The following is a 12,746-nucleotide window of genomic DNA, read 5'->3' as shown; positions in this document are numbered from 1 at the left end:
GATTCATACATGCACTCTTCAATATATAATAAGAACAATCAAATAGTTTTACTTAAGACAAGGAAAATGTATTAGAAAGGGAGTTTAACTCATAGATATACATGTGTTTTAGAATGGAAATATTGCTGTGAGTTTGTGACTGTAAAATGAATATAAATTTAAGTATTTTTCTTTGTTGTGCCAAAAAATTGATTGTATCATTTTTCCTTTTTAGCAGGTGAAAGTTTGTGATTCAAAGGTAGTGATGCTGCCTATCATTCACAAGTAATTATCATGGGAGACCTATAAACTTATAACATAATAATCTCACATCATGCTTATTTTCATGGTTTGATTTTTAGAATAATCTTATAATATTCATTTGTTAACAATTGTTGTATCTGTGAGCGGGACACTATTAGGATTTCATTATTAGAAATTCATAAAACAGGGGTAAAGTTATAAAGAACTTTATTCATAATTTTAGGGTTGTTTTAGAAATATATTGGCATGTTACCAGTGAGAAGTTATTCATAAGGATCTTATTTGAATTGTTTCTACTTATTACAATGTTGTGCAATTAGTTGGAGATGATTTCTTGATGTCTAATGCAAAACGCATTGAGAGTGCAGTGCAAGAATATGCGTGTAATGCTCTTTTTCTTAAGGTAAGTAATTATAATTTAAATGGACTTTGAAAGGTTCCTTTGTTTAGTTCAAAATTATTCTCACTTTTTCTTCACATAATTAACCCTATTTTGTTAATAGAGGTATTTGAATATCCAATGTTTAAAAAAAGTTTTTTTTTTTGTGTGCAAATACATTATAAAATAGAGTTTATAAGTTTTTTACCCATATTAAACAACTCATGCATGAGCTATTTTTGATAAATGTATTTGTCAAACATTTATCTTTTTACTTTGCCCAGAAGATATGCATAAATTTAATTTATTTGTATGGTAATTATAAATACAGAGTAAAATCCAAAAACAACCAATTAGGCAGAATCCAGAAGCTACTCTTTGCTGTGATGTACACCATAAAGCTATAGGAAGAAGTGAAAAACTCAATGCTCAGAAAAGCAATGAACAAACCATTGCGGCTGCAAATGCTTTTCTCCATTCAAACTTCAATTTCGTGGTAATAACTACTACCTCTGTTGATAAGTTCATTTTTTAATTGATTTTTTTGTTATTTTTTTATTAAAAACTTGAGACAGAAGTGCAAGTATGAATTTTATTGAGAAAATCAGACAGCAAGTATGATCTTTTGTAAAATAATTATATTGTCTTCATATGTTAATATGTTATGATTTCGTTCAAGTTAATTTTATTGACAAAAAAAATTATACTTTATTTGCAAATTGGTTTCTTGAAACTTAGCTTATTACTCTTTAAAGCTTTTGCATATACCGTAGAGTATTAATATTTTTTTTCAGTATCTATTAAGCTGTATGCAATTCTCACTGAAGCTTTTCCTGGATTTTAACATTCTTTTAAGTCTAACGCATTTCTTTCGATTAAAATGTCAATTGCTGACATTTTTCTATCATTCAATAAACTTGAAAAATATACTTTTATACATGTCAAAAGTTCTCTTTTTTTTCTAAACAAAAGGTGCTCTCTTCATTTGTGTGATAGTAATGTGTCTTTGTGAGGAAATTCTAGCTCACATATGCTTTTTCTTTCTTTGAATGCATGATAGTAATGGTTTGAATGCTCACATATGCTTTTTACTTTTCTTTCTTTCTTTACTTCTATGGTGAGGTTTGTTATTATTTATATATGTTGAGTTATTTTTTATTTTGTAAATTTTTCTTTCATAAAAGTTGCTTTGTTTATTTATTGACACCCTTCTCCAATAAAAATACTCTTATTAGTACCTATTCACTATTGCATAATTTTGGCATACGCTTGAAATAATGTGAATTAAAGTTGACCTTAATGTTTTATTCATTTGTTTGCTAGCTATTTTCACTAGCTACATTTCTATGCTAGGGACCAAGAATTGAGTATTTTGAAATTTTATCTATTTGCAATTGTTTTAATGCAATTTTGCACTGATTTGGTAAAAAAAATACATAGATTTCGGAGGTTGTCTATTTTCGTTTCAAAATTGAGAAGTTAGTTTTTTCTTTTTATTTTGAACTTATTATTCATCCTCCATGATATACCCCAAATATTAAAAGACATAGAAAATAAAAGTATTTTTATCATGTATCAAAAGTATTTAGTGTACTAATAATTTTTTTTACGTATTTTGTATTTTAGTTAATATAATTATTATTTTTAATTAAAATATTAACCTCTTTTAAAATGATACACAATATATTAGATTACATAATAATATTTATTTTTTATAAACATATATTTAAATTTCTAAATGCTAACCTCAGTTATTCAAGTTATACATATTAGTTATATGTATATATATATTAAAGATTAACTTGGGATAATTATACAAATTGAAATAAATAGTCCAAATATTGAATAAGTATAGTCTAATAATGTATAAAGAGCAACAATTTCAATAGTTAATTTTACCTTTATATAACAACAAATATATTTATTTATTTATTTATTTTTTAATTAGTTAAAATATGTTCTAAAAATTACCATTTGAAAAAAAAGTTAAACATACAAATTAATAGTAACCATTCTAAATTTTATATACTTATTTTTTGTAATTGATTAAACATTAATAACATTAATATAATAAAAGAATATTAACCATTCAATCTGTACAACGTATAACAAATTTTACTATTCATGTATAAGTTTCTTTGCACATAGATTAAGAAAATAAAAAAATAGATTTATGAAACAGTATGTACCAATGACAAGAAACATACTAATTTTTTTGAATAGTTAATTTTACCTTTTCATGATACTTCATTTATCTATTTTTTAAATTTGGTTAAAAATGTGTTTTAAATTTACCACTTTAAAAAAATTATTAATCAAATTAAATATCAATATAATAAAAGAAATTAATTATTTAATTTCTCTGTATATTAAGTAAATTAATTCTTTCAATAAATATATATTAATCTTCTTATAATTAAATTATACATAGATACAATAAAATAAATTAAGCACAATATCCATGCGTAGTACAAACTATATGTTAGGAGTCTAATAATATAAATAAATGTCATTTATTTACTATTTATTGTTTGTAAGATTCGAATATAAATTATTTAATTTTTATTGAAGTTTTAATTTTTTATAACAATAATAGTGTAATAATATTCATTTAAAAATATAAACATAATAGCTTTTATATTTAAGTGAAATTTATTAATATGAGCTAAAAAATAATAAAATTATTTTAGTCTCTATAAACAGAAAAAAAAGTTTATGCATTGTATAATAAATCTTTATTACATTTTTTTTCAAATTAAAAATAATAACTTTAATGTTAATGAATAAATATCAACAAAAATTTAAAATGGATCAATATTTGGTCCGGGTGTTAACCCGGGTTTTACACTAGTCTAGAATAATAAGTATAATAGTACAAATATTTACTTACTTATTAGTATTGAAAAAATATATAAATAGTATAAATTAATATTTTTTAGTAGAAAAATAATCATGTTAATTATATAATTTTAACAAATTGTGAATAAATTTTTAAATAATAAAAAAAATATTACTTCATGTACTTATACTAATATATATTATTGATTATTAAGTTATAATTAATTATTAACCTAATTTTTGGTAATTAAAATTTAAATAATCTAAATTATTAAATTCTATATATTTTGCACCTAACTAATTTTATTTTGTTATTGAAATTAAAAAAAGGATAGTTGTTAGTTAATTCTAAATTCAAATTTGGGTAAGAAAATAAAAAAAATTTAAATTTTATTTCACTAATCATAATTAATTTTAAAATAAGAAATTACTTTATACATCGGATAGTATGGGTATTTGTTATTTTTTAATGACAAATATTGTCAAATAAAATATTGTAAGAATTAAAAGAGAATGCATTTACCAATTTAAAAAATACTAATTTATTTTTCAATAAAATTAATTATATATTGAATAACAAAAATTGTTATTAATTTTTCTTCACACTAACTAATACTGGTAATGTTCTGGTAATATTACAAAAAAAATATTAATTAATCTAATAGTTTTTGTAAGGATACAAATCTATAAGTTTGAAAACTTGAAAATCATATGATAAAATATGATTGTTTTGACTTCAAAATTGAATACGATACTAATAAATAAAATTGTCCCAAGTAAATTTCAATATTGCTATTAATGAGAAATTGTTTTGCTTTAAAGACAAATACTATTTCTTGTTATGAATTTTCGAGAATTAATCCATCACGTATTGATGTTCTATTTATTAAGAGTCAACCGTTAGTTAATGAATTGCTACACACAAGATGGAATTTAAATCCCAAATACTTAAATAAATAAATAAGATGATGACTCAACTAACTCAAATTGATTAAAAAATATTAATTATTTTAAATATTTTTAAATTATAAAATATTTATAATAATTAACATACACTAGTTAATTAATTAATTGTGATAGTAAATAACTTAAAAAAAAAAGAAAGACCTTCCGGTAATTAAATAAATGCATAAGTCAATTAGTCATTGAGCTAGGAAAGAAAAACAAATAAGATTAGAAAGAATTAAAAAATTATAATTGTAATTATTAAATTTCTAAACACAGTACACTAAGCCTAGTTAAGACACCGCCACTGACAACCTATATAAGAAAGCAAAACTCTACTCAACTTCACTCTTGCACTTCCTACGTTAGTTGTGATTTCTCATAAGCGGTTTTGGTTCCTCTTAAATTTGATTTTCTGTAGTACTATGGTTCTTTATTTTCTCTTCTTCTTTTCCAATTGCTGGGTTCTTTCTTTCTTTGCTATAACTTTGAATAATGGAAACGGAGTAATGAGATCAAGGCTCTACTGTGGGTGAATTTCGGAGGCTCGATTCAACAAAATTTCTACGGTAAATGCGAGGGAAATTGTTGGTGCTTTTGCAAAATCTGATTGATTAGGGTTTTAAAGAATGCATGAATCAACAATGGCCAGTGAAGAAACTTTATTATCTGCACGTTTCGGTAATAGGGATGATTCCCCCTTTTTTTTGTTGGTTCTCTTTATAAAGATGTCTCCCCTCCTTCTCTTTTCCCTCCCCAAAAAATCTTTTGCATTTTGGTGTTTAACGTCGGAATCCATTATAAAGATGCCTTTTTTGTGCAAGGAAAGAAAAAAGGGTTTGCTTTTTTATTATGTTGTTACTTCTTGATTATCTTGGGAATGAATTGGTTTTGGCCAAGTTGGTTTTTCTGTGATTGAATTACGGACAATTGAGTTTTGCCATTTGATAGTTCTTGGATGCACTGTTTTCTCTCTTCTGGACTTTGAATTTATTTCAATTCTAGCTTGCATAATGTATGTTTGAGCCTTTTGGAAAAAGAATTTGTCGCAGAATGGTATATGATTGACTTTTACAGCATGACAAACTTAGTTGCAGAATTTTTTCAATTCTTTTGTGATGATCTTTTTTACTATGTGGATCATATAACATGTCCCTTGAAAAGTTGTGTAATGATTTGTTGATGATAAAATTGTGCGATAATGTCCACGATGCTTATGATCCTAGAAAACTGAAATGTGTGGTAGGGTAATATAGTTGGCTTTTTCTGTCCAATTATATTGAAATGTACGATATATCTGGCCCTATGAACTGTGATGAAGGATTTTAGTCCTTATGACCCGATAAAATCATTTTGATGAAGGATTTTAGTCCTTATGACGTGATAGAATTGGATAAGATGATATGCATGGCTCTACGAAATTGAATTGTGGCAAAGTATCTTAGTCCCTATGACTCAAGAAAATCGGATACAATAATTTGTGGTCTTATGAAATTGAATTGTGATGAAGGATCATAGTCCATATGACCCGAAAAACTCAGATATAATGATGCGTGGCCCTATGACATGGATTGTGGCAAAGGATCTTAGTCGCTATGATCCGACCCGAAAATATCGGATACAATGATGTGTGGCCCTATGAAATTGAATTGGGGTGAAGAATCTTAGTCCCTATAATCCGAGTATATTGGATATGATTGACCCTTATGTTGCAAAATGATGTTATTTGGCTATTTTTTTTACCCATGAATATTGAAGTTTGATAGTAAAGTTGACCCTATGACCGTAAAATTTGGCGAAGGGTTTCTGACTCCTAATGTGGTGAAGGATCTCTTGTCTCCAAAATACTGTTTTTTTTCCTCTGATGTTTCTTGTTCATGCTTTGAAATTTATCTGAACAGTGAACAGTAAAATCTGATTTTTTTTACTGCAAGTAGCTTTGCATAAGTTGCTCAAGCGTTGAAAGATGAGATAATTATTTTGTCGAAAATGTTAGACAAACAGAAAATAATTGAGTGACTGATATTTGTGTTTTACAAAATTTTGTGTGCAAATCATGGCTCTTATGGAATGTATTCATGTCCAGAAAGAAAAAGGTTTGCTTTTGATTATTGGTGTTATTTTTTTATTATCTTTGGGGATGAGTTAGTTTTGGAAAGGTTGGTTTTTCTTTATTTTCCCAACTATTTTTTCTGTTATTAAGGACAGTTGAGTTTTGCCATTTGATAGTTCTAGGGATGGACTGTTTTCTCTGTTATTTTTATGATTTGGATGCGACTCTGGACTTTGAATTTATTTTAATTCTACCTTGCACAATGTATGTTTGAGCGTTTGGGAAATGAATTTGTTGCAGAATGATATAGGATTGACTTTTACATCATGACAAACTTAGTTGCAGAGTTGTTCCAATTCTTTTGCGATGATTTTTATTACTATGTGAATCAAATAAGATGTCCCTTGAAAAAGTTGTGTAATGATTTGTTGATGGTAAAATTGTGTGATAATGTTGATGATGCTTATGATCCTAGAAAACTGAAATGTGTGGAAGGGTAATTTAGTTGGCTTTTTCTGTTTAATCATATTGAAAAGTAATGACATGTGACCCTATGATGAAGGATCTTAGTTCATATGACCCGATAAAATTGGAAACCCTGATATATGTGGCCCTGCGAGATTGGATTGTGACGAAGGATCTTAGTTCGTACATGATGTTATATGTGGCCTTGCGAAGCTGAATTGTGATGAAGGATCTTAATCCCTATGACCCGATAAAATCGGATACAATGATGCGTGGCCCTACGAAATGAAATTGTGATGAAGGGTCCCTATGACCCAAAAAAATCGGATATGATGAAGTTTGATGGTATATGTTATTTGGCTTGTTTGACCCATGAACATTGAAGTTTGATGGTTTAATTGACCTTATGACGTTGAAATATGGTGAAGGATCTTTTGGCCCCAATGTGGTTGAAATGCGGTGAGGGATCTCTTGGCTCCAAAATAGAGTTTTCTTTCTCTGATGTGTTCTTGTTTATGTTTTGAAATTTATTAGAATATTGAACCGTGAAATCTGGCTTCTCTCACTACAAGTAACTTTGCATATATAAGCAATAAGTTGCTCAAGAATTGAAAGATGTTATATATAAACAGAAAATAATTGAGTGATTGAATTCATTATCAATTTGTGATGGACTTTTACAGCATGGCAACTTAGTTGCAGAGTCATTTCAATTTTTTTGTGATGTTTTTTCTATTCACTTACTAGTACATCAAATTAAAATTTTGTTCGTTGAAAATAATTGTGCAATGATTTGTTTTGATGGTAAAATTGTGGGATCATGTTCATTATTCTTCTGAGCCTAGAAAATGAAATGTGTGGAAGAGTAATATATTTGTCCTATATGACTGCAAAATCAAATTGTGGCGATGTATGATATATCTGGTTTTTTCTATCCAACAATATTGAGATGTAATAATATATGTGGCCTTGTGAAATTGAATTGTGATGAAGGATATTAGTCCCTAAGAGTCTATAAAATTGGATATGATGGTATGCTTACACTTACATTGTGAAATGATGTCATCTGTTATTTTTTACTCTAGAATATTGAAGTTTGATGGTATAGTTGATGATATGAAGTTGAAATGGTGAAGGATCTCCTGGTTCCACAATAGAGTTTTCTTTCTCTAGTAGCACAATATGAAATTTATCAAATTTGGTTTTTCTCATGCTTGAAATTTATTCGCACTAGAATCTGGTTTTTCTCATGCAACATATATAGGCTGTTACTTGCTTCGAGAATTGAAAGATGTCATAGATATGAGTGATTGAATTCATTGTCAATTTGTGTTGCATAAAAAAAAGTATAGAACACATACTCTTTGAATTTGTCATTCTAATTCTCTATACTAATCTGTTATAACATGTATGCTAATCTATGTTAATAAGTCTCATTTTGAGATTCTTCATCAATCTCAACTCAAGGGAGATGAGAGTTGGTGGAATACATGTTCATTGCAAGGAATTGTGAGACTTTCCCTGGGATGATCATATCCACCTCCCATGAGATGATCATATCCAAACTCTTCCTCAACTTCACTCAAATCTTAGAATGAAAGCTTGGTTCAAATATGAAATGGGAATCACATAACACTTTTGATTATCTCCGACATACACTGCAAGATAACCCTTTGGGACTTGTACGGATTTTGAAATTGTTTGCTTAGCTGAGAATGATGCCTTTCCCCATTTTTCTTGCGTATGTAGGGAATGGAAAGAGCAAGGGAAAGCTCTAGTGCTTAAGAAGAAAGTGTTCAAGTATTGATCTTCAGATTGCCAGGGAATTGTGTTGTGTTTTTTCTGAAGCAAGAGAAATGATTGTTGAAGGGGGTAAAAGATGGGGTCATGCATATGAAATCACGTGATGCTGTAGTGCTTAAGAAGAAAGTGTTCAAGTATTGATCTTCAGATTGCCAGGGAATTGTGTTGTGTTTTTTCTGAAGCAAGAGAAATGATTGTTGAAGGGGGTAAAAGATGGGGTCATGCATATGAAATCACGTGATGCTGTTTTAGAGTCTCAAACAATGGCCAATAATAGATCATAGCCTCCTACATGATGCTATCAACTTATCAAGTATCAATCAAAACACGGAACTTTTCATCCAGAAGCTTCAATTCTTGTTATTCGCATTATTACTCTGCAGCTACGCCATCTTATAACGATGAGACACTTTTCTGTGGAGATTTTCTTATGTTCCGTTTTTGAAGTTTCTTCGACCCTGTCACCAAATTGAAAATTTTGTTATGTGAAAGTTCTCTGTTGTTGAAATTCAATCATTCATCTTATTATTTTCTTTCTTATACAATATGTGAAACACTTGGATTTTAATTTTATATATTGCTTGAAGAGGCTACTGAAACTTTTTTAATTTCATCATTGTAACGCGGGTTTAATCTATTTCCTCTCATATTGTATGCATGTTTGTTTATTCTGTTTGGTTAATTGTTTCTGGAACCCTAGAATTGCACACTCTTAGTTTATCAGTGTTCTAGCAATACAGTGGAAAGGAATTGAACTTCTAGATTATGACTTCTCTCACTCACTTATTGCAGCAGATACATTTTTCTATGCAGAAACTATAGTATGCAGAAATAATTTTAATTAGAAGCTACTCTATTTAGTTTTTCCAGAAAAGGTTAATTGATTTTTTTCTTTAATCTATACAATTATGTCAAAAATGATTTTTTCAGTGTGTATATATTACTGAATTTTTGTCAGAAAAAGCTAAAACAAACGCATCCTATATACATCTTTCATAATCCAGCTAACTTTCTTTATTAGTCAAATGAAGATCCTTATCTAGCTTGTGCAGCACCTGAGGTTTGTCATGGTGGTGCCCTTTCTCACGATTCCATCTACTATTGTTTGTGCTGCCTCATATTGTAATTGTTGCACTTAAAATTACTGTTAAGTTTCTATAAATTTTAGCTACGGATACCTTGAACATGTATAAAACTCTTTGATTTGTATTGTTTCATTGGGAAATCTGTTGACTAGGAATTTTAACTTACTTGATCATATATGCTTTAGCTGTTGTTAAGCAATATTTTTGGAATATCGTCTCTTGTGAACTCTTATATGGGGTGTAAGTTTCAACTGTGAATTGATGCTAATTTTAAGTTCATATTTATTTTAGAATGGTTATTTTAGGTATATGGGAACTGAATCAGTCCTTTTTTCCCTTTGTTTCCAGTTAAGCTAACTTGGAATAACTTGTTTATCAATCAGTCATTTTTTCCCTTTGTTTCCATTTTCTTATGAACACCCAAATATTTAACATGATATGATTTTCCTTGTTATAGACCATAGACCACTGTTACTCCTTTTTAAATATTTATAAATCTTCCTAATTATTGTGTCCTGTCATATGGATTTGGATTTTATCCTTGGGCGCTCAAACACCACAAAGTGCAATGTGACAGAAAGAGATAGTACGCTGAGCGAGTCTCTCATCACCTCCATATGGCCTAAGACTACAAATTCTCTCAAAGCCTCACTCCAGTTCCACTCCTTTTTTCTCTTTCCCCTTTCCTTCCAATCCTTGCTAATTCCTCCTTTAGACAATCTCAAACTGACCCCTTATCCTCACAGTTCAAAAGAGAGAGAGAAGAAATGCCTAGACTCAGCGCTCCTTCAGATTATTCTAAAGAGCCTCCTCGTCACCCTTGTCTATAAATATTTCATTTAAGTTTTGGAGATTATCATGCTTTCATTTTTTCCTTTTGACAGGAACCTTTCAATGTAGAGCCACCAAGTTCTGGATTGACATGCTCGTACGTTACTCCTTCAAATTTCTTTTACAAGAGGAACCATGGCCCAATTCCCATAGTTGAAGATATTGAAAAACACCAAGCTCTGCACGTCTGTGGTTTTTTTTTGTGTTTTTCGCTCGTTTCGTACGTGTCTGTGTATCTGTGTGTTTCTTTTGTTGTTTTTCACTGGTTTCACAGAGTGTGTTTTTCGCTTGTTTCGCATGTGATTGCGTGTGTTTTTTTTGTTTATCGCTCATTTCGCATGTGTGTCCCTATTATTCGCTCGTTTCGTACGTATTTGTATTTTTTGTTCGTTTCGCAAGAGTGTATTTTTTTGTGTTTTCCACTCGTTTCGCACGCGCGTGTTTTTCTGTGTTTTTCGCTCTTTTCGCACATGTACGTGTTCTTTGCTTGTTTCGCACGTGTTTTTTTTGTTTTTTCGTTCGCTTTGGGCGTGAGTGTTTTTCGCTCGTTTTGCACGCATGTTTTTTATTTTTTTTTTGTTTTTCGCTTATTTCGCACGTGTGTATGGTTTTTTTGTATTTTTTGTTCGTTTTGCATGCATGTATTTTTTATATTTTATTTGTGTTTTTCGCTTGTTTCGCACTTGTTCGTGTTTTTCGTTCGTTTTGCACGTGTGCGCTTTTTCCATCTTTCGCTAATTTCGCCCGTGCGCGTATTTTTTGCTCGTTTCACACTTGTGTGTTTGTTTTTTTAATTTATTTTTGTTTTTCGCTCGTTTCTCTCGTGTTTTTTTGCGTTTTTCGCTCATTTTGCAGGGGTGTTTGTTTTTCGCTCGTTTGGTAGTTGTGTTTGTTTTTTGCTCGTTTTGCATGTATGCGTGTATTTAGCTCATTTTTGCTCGTTTTGCGCATGCGTTTTTTCATTTTGTGTTTTTCGCTTGTTTTGCACGTGTGCATGTTTTTTACTCGTTTTCGCTCGTTTGGCACGGGGTGTGGTTCTTTTCTGTTTTTTGCTCGTTTTGCACATATGTATTTTTCGCTCGTTTCACACGTGTTTTTTTGTGATTTTTGCTCTTTAAGCATGTGTGCATGTTTTTCGTTCGTTTCGCACGTGTGTTTTTCACTTATTTTGTACGTGTGCGTTTTTTTTGTTTTTCGCTCATTTCGCCTGTGTGCATTTTTCGCTGATTTCATACTTGTGTTTTGTGTTTTTCATTGGTTTTGCACGTGTGCATATTTTTCACTCGTTCTGCACGTGTGTTTTTCGCTCTTTTTGCACGCGTGTGATTTTTTATGTGTTTTTTCTCGTTTTGCACTTGTGTGTTTTTTTGTTTTTCACTCGTTTTGTATGTATGTGTGTTTTTCGCTTATTTCGCACGTGTTTGTTTTTTGTCTTTTTCACTCGTTTTGTATGTGTTTTTTTTTGAATTTTTGTTCATTTCGCACTGTGTGCGTTTTTCGCTTGTGTCACACTTGTGTGTTTTTTATTTATTTTGTTTTTCGCTCGTTTTACACGTGTGTTTTTTTTGCGTTTTCTCGTTTCGCAGGTGTGTATTTTTCGCTTGTTTCGATCGTGTGTGTTTTATTTTTTTATTTTGTGTTTTCGCTCGTTTTGCACGTTTGCGTGTTTTTCGTTCATTTCGCAAGTGTTTGTTTTTTACTCGTTTTGCACGTGTGTGTGTGTTTGTGTTTTGCTTGTTTCACACGTGTGTGTTTTTTCTTTTGGGTTTTTAGCTTGTTTTGCACATATGTGTGTTTTTTGCTCATTTCGCACGGGGGTGGTTATTTTATGTTTTTCGCTCGGTTCGCACATGCATGTGTGTGTGTGTGTTTCTTTTGTTGTTTTTTGCTTGTTTCGCATGTGTTTGTGTGTGTTTTTCGCTCGTTTCGTACGTATTTGTGTTTTTTCGCTCGTTTTGCACGTGTGAATTTTTCATCTGTTTTTCGCTCATTTTGCACGTGTGTGTTTTGCTTTGTGTTTTTTGCTCTTTTCGCACATATGTGTTTTTCGCTCGTTTCACACGCGCGTGTTTTTCGTTTGTTTCGAACGTGTGCATGTTTTTCG

General features: G+C 30.1%; 1 long non-coding RNA gene across 2 annotated transcripts; it reads left to right on the top strand.

Annotated features, from left to right (window-relative positions):
* Positions 1 to 6: 6 nt before the first annotated feature.
* Positions 7 to 11,851, top strand: LOC127748576 (uncharacterized). Of its 2 annotated transcripts, none has more exons than XR_008010735.1 (4): positions 7 to 238; positions 564 to 646; positions 954 to 1,118; positions 8,673 to 11,851. It is a non-coding gene; the product is annotated as an uncharacterized LOC127748576 (long non-coding RNA). The 2 variants fall into 2 exon arrangements; XR_008010734.1 differs by having other exon boundaries at positions 7 to 264.
* The last annotated feature ends 895 nt before the right edge of the window (positions 11,852 to 12,746 follow it).

Source organism: Arachis duranensis, chromosome 6, assembly GCF_000817695.3.
Source record: "Arachis duranensis cultivar V14167 chromosome 6, aradu.V14167.gnm2.J7QH, whole genome shotgun sequence".
Lineage (NCBI taxonomy): Eukaryota > Viridiplantae > Streptophyta > Magnoliopsida > Fabales > Fabaceae > Arachis > Arachis duranensis.
The sequence above is the reverse complement of the archived record's forward strand: the minus strand, read 5'-3'. Positions and strand labels throughout refer to the sequence as shown.